Source organism: Corylus avellana, chromosome ca9 (genome assembly GCF_901000735.1).
Source record: "Corylus avellana chromosome ca9, CavTom2PMs-1.0".
Taxonomy (NCBI): domain Eukaryota; kingdom Viridiplantae; phylum Streptophyta; class Magnoliopsida; order Fagales; family Betulaceae; genus Corylus; species Corylus avellana.
Window position 1 is genome coordinate 8611678 of NC_081549.1, and position 9589 is coordinate 8621266.

The following is a 9589-nucleotide window of genomic DNA, read 5'->3' on the forward strand; positions in this document are numbered from 1 at the left end:
GTTTGGACATTAATATTGTTTACAAACAATCTTTATTATTTAGTTATGGTTTATTATTAATATTTATTACCGTTTGAGTATTAAAACAGTTTTATGGAAAAATAAAATCACTTTAATTTAGTTTTTATAGTTTTGACCGTTGCTTATAAAAAAAAAAGGATGTTGACCAAGCTTTTGTCCATTAACAAACTTTTATGGCATTTATGTTTATTATGACCGTTTGGTCATAAGATTGGTTTTATGTTTGTTTATATAAGGCACAGCACTTATGCATACAGATATATATTGAGTTCTCCATAGATATATTTTTGGATATATTATATATTACTTTCTCTTGTTAAACACTTCGGTTTTTCTAAGCTAGAAAGCTATATATATATATATATAGTTAGCTTTTCTACGAAATATATTCCGAAGTCCTTCATCCACATTGACAATTGGGTTGTTCTATTACTCTTTGTTATTGGAAGTGCGTCCTTAACCAAGGTAGACGCTATAGTCTAATCCTGGGAGGTTGCGTGTCAAAGGATCCGATCGCACCGAATTATACACTCCGGGAGGCACGAATCAACCTTTAAGGACAACGCTATTGTGTGATTTTATAGCATTGTGAGATCTTTCCATACTCTATTTTCATCTCTTGTATTTTATTTATTTTATTGTTAATATTCATATTGTAATTATTTTATATCAATAATAATTTGTGTACCATCCAAAATTATTTTCAACATTTAGTGGGGTTTCAAATTCTGTCAACGTAAGTCACCGTTAACAAGTTTCCTTTTCTCCAGTGCAATGGGTTGCCCTACTGGCTGCTGCCACTCGTGGTCCATAGTCTATGGTCCAGGCTCCAACATGGTATAAAGATGCATCATGGGGAAAGTGACTCCAATTTTTAAAGCTGCCACCAAAATTAACCAAGAAGGAAGAAAGCCTGCACTTGATCACATCCCCTCATCTCCATCACTAATAGCATCTGTGAATACATGTTGTCAGGGAGCAGCAGTGGTGGCTCAATCTTTCAAGAAATTTTTTTAAATTTGTTAGGTACATATTAAAGTATGAGTTCGAATTGTTCAACAGAAATCTCTATGCCTCATTAATGCAAATCACATTGATTTTTATTGATATTTTGATGAAATTAGGTTAAGTTATGGTTCAGTCCAACTTGAGAGAACATATGCGATTTTCATCATCTAAGCCTCTCTCCAGTACCTAGACCGTTTTTATAACCACCTAACAAAACCATTATATTGTTAATGGTTAATAGTTGCAGGACGGTTATAACCACCCGTTTATACACCCCTATTACATACCTAGATTTCTTATGGCATTTTTTTTTTCTTTTCTTTTTTTTTCTAAATTACTAACATGTTCACAAACACGCGAAAGTAGTCCATAAATACCAACGACTCTTTCACCATCATTCTTCTCCCATCGCCGTACTGTACAGTCTTTGTTGCCGACTTGTTGTACCGACATGAAAAAGTTTGTACGAGTAATTCATTAATTGTAAAGAAAACAGCCGGGTTTTCTGATTCCTGCTCAGATAGTGGGGCTGCTCTGTGTATTGTCTTTCTGTTGTTTCTTTTTCTTTTTTAATAAATAAGAATCAATTGACGGGTCACTGGTGAATTTTTTTTTTTTTCTTCTTTTCTCACATTCCACTATGACATGATTTTAGAAGCCAATTCAAGGCCCATTTGAGAGTACAATTTCAATAAATGTAATTTAAAAAATTGTGTTTTTAAAAATTGCATTTTTAAAATCGTTATTTTTTAAAATCGCATAGATGTTTGATAAAATATGTTAAAAAATATTTTTTTTATCAATTGAGTGTTTTGATAACATTAGCATATAATTGTGGTTTCATGACCAAATACGTAAATATTGCGCCAAATATTGTTTTAAGCGAAATAGTGATTTTGGTTTAAATTCGCACTTTTTCAAATAAGCATCTCCTAATCAACTTATAGAAATCGCGAATTTTTTCAAGATTTTAAAATTTGCGTTTTTAAAATCGCAATCCCAAACACTCCAAAATTGCAATTTGATTTAAAAACGCAAATTATTTTTTAAAAAACGCACTCATAAACGGACCCTCAAACTAAATTATGATTTTAGGCTAAAGTTTTATTTAAAAAAAAAAAAAAAAAATCACAAGATCTTCGTCACCAATTTTCATATTTTATTGGGCTTATTAATAACCCATGCAATATTTTATTAGACCGACGACCCACAAAAAAATGCGAGTCAAAGTTAAGTCAAGCTTCAATATATATGTGGCTCATCTTCTCCACATGATTTAGTCCAAGGACTTTAATAGACCCACCAAACCTTAGACAATCATACAATAATGGACCGACTCTTATGATAAGTTACTCATTAAGACCTACACATAAGGAGGAGCTTAGATGGTCAACATACACAAATTGAATTACTAGCGAGTCTACAATCAGTCTATTTTTAGACTATTTATTTCACTTGACTTGAGAGAAACTTTATACAAAAAAAAAAAAAAAAAGCTTGGTATACATTTGGTCTAGATAATTATTGAATCGTTGTTTTAGACGGCTATCTTGTATAAGTTACTTACGAGGTAGATTCCTTGTGACTTATTTACGAGGTAAATACGTTATGAGAGGTGCACTGAGTTAACTGCTAGTTTGTTAATTCTTGGGGGCGTTACACTCCTCAAATAATTATCTTTAAGGTTTGACCTAATTGTACGAGGAGTGTGGCAGCACATGGAGACTCAACACTCATAGGAAAACAAAGTCCACAAGAAAGCAGCTCACTCGGATACCATGTATAAATATATGTAAAATATAAAAAGGAAGAGAAGAATAACGGAAGCAAGAGAGGAAGATAACACGAGATTTAGGATCGTTCAACCTTAGACGCCTATATCTATCATTAATAAGTGAACTTAGAGCTACATCTTTATTATGTTATATTGTGCATGATTATATTACATTGTGTGATATTTATAAAGAAATTAAGGTGTGAAAAATAAGAGAAGTAGGCCTGATAATGAGGAAAATATAAATCAAAGTAATAAGGAAAAGCTAATTTCTTGTTTTAACAGTTTCTTTTATCTCTATGTTCTGCCTGACCCTACACTCTCCCTCTCTCTTTCATCTTATCTATTCTATTTTCATATAATTTACAATTAAAAAGAGAGAGAGAGAGAGAGAGAGCGAGAGAAAATAATAATAATAAAACCGGAAGCTGGGTCAAGCTAGGCTGGGCCTTCATTTGCTAAGCCCAACGCAAGCCCCCAGCAAGAAATTACGCCAGGCGGAATCCTCTAGTTCCAGCCCTAAACTGTTTAGGATGGCTGAGGCATTGTTGATTTATTTCCTATTCCTCTAAGCTTTACCCAAAAACAAAAATTAAAAGTTTTTTGTTTAAAAAAAATAATATTTTTTCGTATGAAAATTTTCGTTTTTTTCAAATATATATATATATATATATATATATATATATATATAGGAGTATTTTTTGTCTTATTCATAATTCTATAGGGCATTTTTATCTTTTTGCTAGCTTTGAGGATATTGACAATGTTTTGATAGTTTGGGAGGACATTGTCAATTTTATAATAGTTTGAGGGAGGTATGTGGACTTTACCCTTTTTTTTTTCTTTTCTTTTTTAATAAAGGCTCATATTAACTCAATAACATGAGAATAAGATCAAAGATGAATATGTAGCATTACCGGTATAAAAATTAATTAAAAAAATTTGCTGACTATCAAAATGAAAGAAAACAAAGTAATCTATCATAGCTATGGACTATGATTCTATGTAATTGTCAGTCTCATTTGTGGTGCAATCATGCACACAATTGAGAAAGACTATTACACTCGAACAAACTACAATTCAAACAAAAAATTACAGTCGATCCCAAGCAAAAACCCTATCCAGCATTCTTTGACAATGGTCAGCATTTGGGGTTGTTGACAAATGCGAATCACATAAAAGTAGTGTAGAAGCAACTACGGTCACCTTAACTTCGGTGTCTTCTATCAAGAACCCGAGGAATTAGGGTTGAACACCAATTCTAAGTACAGTGAAATTTCTCTACCATTCTTTGTGCAAATTAATATTATTTTCTAAAAACCGGATGAGAGAAATAATGACCACTTTCTATGTTGTTTTTTAAGAAAATAATTTTAATCTAGGACCAGAAAAATATCAGAAGAACACGAGGAGAACACCTAGCATTCACCTTTTACAAACTAACATATGCTACTATTTTGGAGATCCTTTAGCACCTTGTTGAGGTTGTTCATTTTGCCATAATATATATCCAATCAATTTTCCTTGCTCTTTATTTTCCTAAGTCTTTCCTAATCTTCCATTTCCAGAATAATCCATCTTTTTTTATAAAATATTTGTTATTTGCGGGGTTTAATCTTGAAATTAACTTTGTCGATTATTCTTTCTGTTTCAGATAGTATTTTTGTCATTGTTGTTCCTAATGTTAGATTGATTTTGATTTTTAATCGCTTTTTTCTTTTCTTTTCTTTTCTTGTTACCATTTTGCAAACTTTTTGTACTACTTTATTAAAATTTGGGTTAAATTCATTTTATCTTTACGAAGTTTTAAGAGTTTTTTTAATTCGAACCCCAATATTTAAAAATTAGCAATATACTCCCCTAATGTTTCAAAAAATTTCAATACAGACCTTCCGTTACTAATTTTCGTCAAATTAGACGAAAATCTATGAAATTACGTAATTACCCTCCATGCTTTTTCTTAAAAAAAAAAAAATTTCATCCAATTAGACTGAAATTAGTAACAGAGGGTCTGAATTGAAATTTTTTGAAACATTATGGGAGTACATTGCCAATTTTTAAACGTTATGATTCAAATTGAAAAACTCCTAAAACTTCAAGGGGTTAAAGTGAATTTAACCCTTAAAATTTTAACTTAATCATAAAGAAAAATTGTGTAACTTTTGCCCGATTACTAATTAATTTGAGTGGACAATTACTTTATATTTTTCATATTATCATGATTGATGTTTGCACAATATGTTATTAATTTATAAATTTGTCTACTTGGTTGAGTTGTTCGTTATTATTAAAAATAAATAAATAAATAAAAAAACCGAAAAATATGTTAATCATAAGAACAATCAAAACAATATTCTATCCTTATAAAAACATCATCTTGGATCGAAAACCATAATTATAGAGCAAAAGAAGGCAACTTGGATCGAAATTGTTTGTGACATAAAACAATTAACAATACAAAAGAAACAGAGGACAACAAATTGGAAACTTAAGCAAAATTATGCCTACTCACCCCCTTCTTGAATCACCAATGGCCAACACATGCATCCATGGAAAGAAAGTGACAACTGGGAAAAAAGAAAGCTGACGTAAATTACGAGTTTTTTTTTTTTTGTTTTTTAAAATGTTTTTCCTTTTTCCCTCATCTAACCCTATGATTGTTCTTCTCAGACTTACAGGAGCAAGTTTTTTTTTTTTTTTTTTTTTCGTTATTGGAGATTCTACCATTTTTTCGGAGATATTCGAGTTTCAAATGTTAAGTTTACCTTGAAAAGCTAAAAAAGAAAAAAGAAAGTGATGTTGCTAGCCACATTAAACTAATCACATGATCTGCCTTGGAAACTCACTTGAGTTTGAGGAACTTGGATTGACATGCGGTGTTGGTACGTTATGCAATACTTTTTATCTATTTGTTTTAGTTCTTCATTTTAGGAAAACTTCATTTGAATTTTTATCATTTTTGTAATTATGCCTCAAAGTTCAATAACTCACAATTCAATGTATCAATCATCTAATTTTTTATAATATTACTCCTCCGTTATGTTTTTTTCGTTAAATTCTATCAGAGGGGTGTCAAAATTATCAAAATACCTCATCTTTTTTTGAAAACTTTTTTAAAAAAATTTGTAAAGATTCAGACATTGGTCAAGATTCAATGGAATTTACAAAAATATTCATGCTTGAATCTTTATAATTTTTTATTTAATTTTTTTATAATAAAAAAATTATAGGTATTTTGAGAATTTTAACATAATTTATTGATTTAATGGAAAAACCTAACGGATGGATGGATAACGTTGCAAAGAATTAAAATTTTGATACATTAAATTAAGAATTTTTTTAATTTTTGAAGATAATTGTAAAAATGATGAAAGTTCAGGTACCATAATAAAAGGTGCGTGGATTCCATCACTATAGCCAAAATTTAACGTAGACTTCTTTCTCTAGAAAATTTCTTCTAAAATTTTGTGTTAGGATTTTGTAAACTTGAACATACATAGATGAAGGAATTTCAAAATTACTTTTCACTGCATTTTCTATAAAAGAGGTATGTGAAAATTATGTTTTACAAGTGCGAGCGTGTGTTTAATATTTAAAAAATCGATGATGGTCATCTCTTTGAATTCTCACCACAAACAGTTGAGCCACTAGCCATCCGTAAGTTGACTCCATGAACTGCCAAGTATAATACACAAGTAATATTACAAATTCTTCTTCTGTTTTTTTAAGGGTAATATTGTGGCTCTTAAAATTATAATTGGACCTGTAATTGATCAATATTCCATTTAGATCAAATAATATTTTAAAAATCACCTCATTTTTTGAGGAACACAATAGAAATTTATAGAATTACTCATAATATACTAGGATAGCCAAACTACCAATTTTGTGACAAAAAAACCCTTCCATCTTTAAAATTGATGAAAAATATTCTTCCGAACAGACTCTCACCTTGACCCTTGAAATAGCATAATTGCCCATTATTATAATTATTGGGGAAAAATATACTTTAGTCCTCCGAACTATCACTCATTTTGCAATTACGCCTCAAAGCTCTAAGAAGTTACATCAAGGCCCAACATCATCGTGTCAAACTAGACATATTTTTCCTAAAATACCCTTGAAGTTATTAAAATATATAAAATAACAAATTCACAAAAAAAAAAAAAAAAAAAAATTAAGGGGAGAACTGTATGAAAAGGATCACTTATTTTAGTGGTTTTTCATTTTTTTTTTTTTTTTTTCAAATGGTTAGTTTTTAATAACTTTAAAAGTAGTTTGAGAAGAAAAATGTAAAAATGTCTAATTTAACACGAGAATAACTTCTATAAGGAGCTGGTTTACACCAGCTCCTTTGTGCCCACCAATAAGAATTGGCCACATAGGATTATTGCACCAAATAAAATAAACACCAAAACACTAGATTATTTAGGTTTTTTCAATTTTTTTTTTTTTTTTTTAAGATTATAAGGGGTGGCCACGCCGCCACCCCCAACCCATTTAGGGTGGCCTACAAGCCACCCCAGATGGGTGGAGGTGGCCACGCGGCCACTCCCAACCCATCTGGGGTGACTCGCCGGCCACCCCAGCCCCCCTCAATCTAAAAAAAAAAAACCTAAAAAACAAAATTGAAAAAACCTAAGTAATCTAGTGTTTTGTTGTGCAGATATCCACCTAAATTAATAGGCAAATAAATGTACGTTTAACTCGCAAGTGCACAAGATCAAAATAGTAGTATATGGTGCAAGTACGAGATCATTCTCACGAGGATTGCCGTAAATTATGCTTAAAATAAATTCCGTAATTAAAACAAAACAAAGATTGATTTTGAGTTAATAAAGATAAAAGTAGGGCTTCGATATCTATTATTAATCATGCTTACATAATATAACAATATTCCAATGCTCTAATCATATTATGAATACCTAATGTTTGTCAACCTAAGGGTATGGGTGTATATTTCTTAAGTTATAGATTTTCCTAAGCAACGAATTAGGCATGGGTGTATACTCTAACTCTTTTCTTTCTTAAATGATTTAGCATGGATGTATACTAAGATGTTCATTAAGAAAGCATAAATTTATGAAAATCGACAAACACATGGAACCTAGGGCATGGGTGTATACTCCCGATTTTTCATCTTGATTAACCTAAGAACCCGTGAGAAAATTCTTTTGTTACTCTATTAAGCCCAAGACTCGATTATCCAAATTAACTTAAATAACTAATCCATACCACATGCATATAATGGTCAGTCACACATATATGATGAATTCAATAAAAAAGGAATTAATCAAGTTAAGCATCACAATATGATTATCACAAAGGCATCAATACTGAATTATTAAATAAACATAATTAGAGCTTCAATCTAGCCCTACTAAGGAGTTTAGTTACACATAAATTTGATGTTAAACATCTTCATAAAATAAAATAGAAAAGAAAAGAAGAAACCCGAAAACTTGAGCTTGAAGAGCCTCCAATTCTTCTCCTTGAACTTGTGTGTTTAATCTAGAGGCATAAGGGTCTATTTATAGGCCTAGAGAAATCCTAAAACCCCTAGTAAACTTAGAAAATTCGTAGGGTTTAGTCCTATTACAAGTGGGACTTGAAAAACCCTAATATGGAAGGAAAGAGAATTCTGGCTGCAGCGGACTGTTCTCTAGTGCACGGGTGCACTCGACCGCAGCCCGTGTGCGCTCGATCGCACCACTGCGATCAAGTCTCCTCTTGTGCGCACGAGTGCAAGCTTGCGCCCGTCTAGACGTCATCTGAAAGTGAGCTCGATCGCAAGTCCCCTGCAATCGATCGCACTGTCAGAATCTCTAGCTTTTCCCAAATTTGCTCTTTAAGCCCCATACTTCCAAAAATGCTTTATTTTCTTCCAAAAGCCTACAAAAACACCTAAAACACATAAAAGAAATAAAATAGCACAAACTAACAAAAGTAAGGAATTAACAAATATAAGTTCAGGGGCTAAAATACATATATTTTAGCACTTATCACACCCCCAAACTTACATATTGCTAGTCCCTTAGAAGTACGAAACTAAGAACAAAATGAAAAACATAAAATAAAAAGATAAATTCATCTTTCGTGGGATGTACGATTGCATTTAGCGTATGCAACAAGCCTTTTAAACCTCTAGGCATTCCCTAGAGGACGAGTGAAGTCTCGTGAGAGTTTTCCAAGAATGTTACCCATAAACATTATGCACAAGTCATGTTATCCAAAATTCAAATGTCACCTAAAACCATGATTTTCATTCATTGCCAACTTCAAAAAGACAAACTGCATCTTCACAATGAATTGGAATTTTAAAGTCTAATTACTTACACAAAGCAGGCTAAGGGGTCACAAATTTAAAACAATGTAAATTGAACTAGCACAAAAATATGAAGCTTTCAATTAATTCTAATATGTAATGTCTTAATATCTCAAGTTCACTGAAATCCCCATCATAGTGAATAACTATGGCATAACTTTCTTTTTCTTCTTTTTTTTTTTTTTTTTTTTTTTCTCTATTTGGTCAAACTGTGCAATGTTTGGTTCCTTTAAGCTTTTTAATTGACCCATGTAGCCAGTGTTAGGCCAATGACACCCAAACCAGATGGTTTTAGGGCATTAGGTGTAAAGACACCCCAAAGGACTTACTAACTCCAGTCAAAAAAGCTACGAAACCAAACTAACCATGACATTAACCACATCAAAATTCTTCAACTTTTGACGTGAACACTCAAATGCTTAATAAGGCAAGAGTTCCAATTACTTAGTGAAAAACTTATC